The sequence below is a fragment of the Cyprinus carpio genome, chromosome B6 (assembly GCF_018340385.1).
Source record: "Cyprinus carpio isolate SPL01 chromosome B6, ASM1834038v1, whole genome shotgun sequence".
NCBI lineage: Eukaryota > Metazoa > Chordata > Actinopteri > Cypriniformes > Cyprinidae > Cyprinus > Cyprinus carpio.
Genome location: NC_056602.1, coordinates 12,793,803 through 12,795,557, shown reverse-complemented (window position 1 = coordinate 12,795,557; position 1,755 = coordinate 12,793,803).

The window sequence follows — 1,755 nt, the reverse complement described above, 5'->3', positions numbered from 1 at the left end:
TCCATAAGTGCCGACACAAAACTCCCAAAACATGTAAAGCCAGGCTTGTAAGAATTACATGGGCTTACCTGGAGCTTGCACAAAAGAGTTGCAGATAGCACAAGCATAGTCAACTTTGCCACTAATATATTGTATATTTCCTTAAAAAAAAAAAAAAAAGCTAAAGCATACAGCATAAGGCATAGAGGAGGGACATACAACCTTCTGATTCATGGACCAAGTCATTCTTTACTCCCACCTAGTGGCATAAAATTGCATTCACCATTGAAGTCCATATTAGGTACAGGTACAGATTGTGGCATAAACTGTGGAAAAGATGTACAGGTAGATATAACAGGTAGTATAAAGTGTATAAAAAAGTATAATGATAATAAATACAGCTTGAATTACACAAAGCCCATAATTATTTCTGCACTTGAGTCCTCACTCTCCATATTACTAGCTTGGATATCTAGAGCAGTGGTTCTCATCTGGGTAACCCACCAACACCAGCAGTGTGGTAATTAGTCTAAAAATGTTTTCGTAGTGGACATTCTAGACAATATATAGTCAAATAATATCGTTTACAAATAGCATGTTGGTTATTTACACCCACTAATACAAAATAAGTTATGTTATTATAGTTATACAGCAGAAAATACTTTAATACTTTAGTTAATTTATTGAAGTTTATTGTCAGATAATTCAATGTTTTCAGTGTTGTTAATTCAATGATAAAATTCATAATTCAAAAGCTTTTTATTAAATATTTCATTATAATCACCATGTATAATTTAATTTTTATTTTATTTTGCCAGTTGATCAATTGCAGACCTCTTACATCATATTAGTGAAACATTTTATGGCTTCAAACCATAATATTCTCATGACAATTAAGAAAAGACATTTTATTGAAATGAATTTAAACAAAATCAGTTGAAACTGGCATCCATATTCATGTCTGTGTTTGATATAAAGCTTTGCCTGGAAGCCCACAAAAAAGTGTTGAAAAGTTTAAATGTTATCGTTGCATTATTATGAAGACTCAAAGATGTAAAATGGTTGTGTCAGATAAGGAAGAACTTGCACTTGCAGAATTATTGGTTCAGATAACTATTCTAATATGAAAAACTTTGATAATTGTCTCTGTTTTTGCCCACACAATGAAAGTCAGTGGAGTCCAATGTGGTTTGTACACTAGTGACTTTTAAAATCTTCCACAGTTATACAGAATAAAGATGGTTAATCAGTTTAAGGTAAACTATGACAAAATGTCATTTTATGTGTATTTTATGAGCTAACTAATAAAAATACTCATTCCGTTCATACAGTTTCTACATTTTTAAAAAGCATATTAGGGTACACTGTAGATTTCTGGTATTTCTGTTTCCATCTAAGGTTAAGCATAATATAGAAAATTGCTCTGATTTCTTTATTAGTTTTGGCTAAGCATTGCTCTTCTTCATGGGTGAATCTGATGGTTTCAAAAAAATATGTTGTTTGAGCAAGTCAACAATACTGCAATACTGTTTTGAGGAGATTTTAATTAATTAATTTCTGATGACGAATTGATAAATACTCTGTAACGTAATGTTTTAAATATATTTTAAATATATGAAATATATTTTTCATTATACACACTTCCAGTGCAGTAGCTACACAATAATATAGTGACATCAATTTAAAGTGTCTTTAACATATATACATATTTAACATATTTCTAACCAAATATATACAGAAGTTATAAGAAAAATAACAGTGTGCATGAGTAGAAAA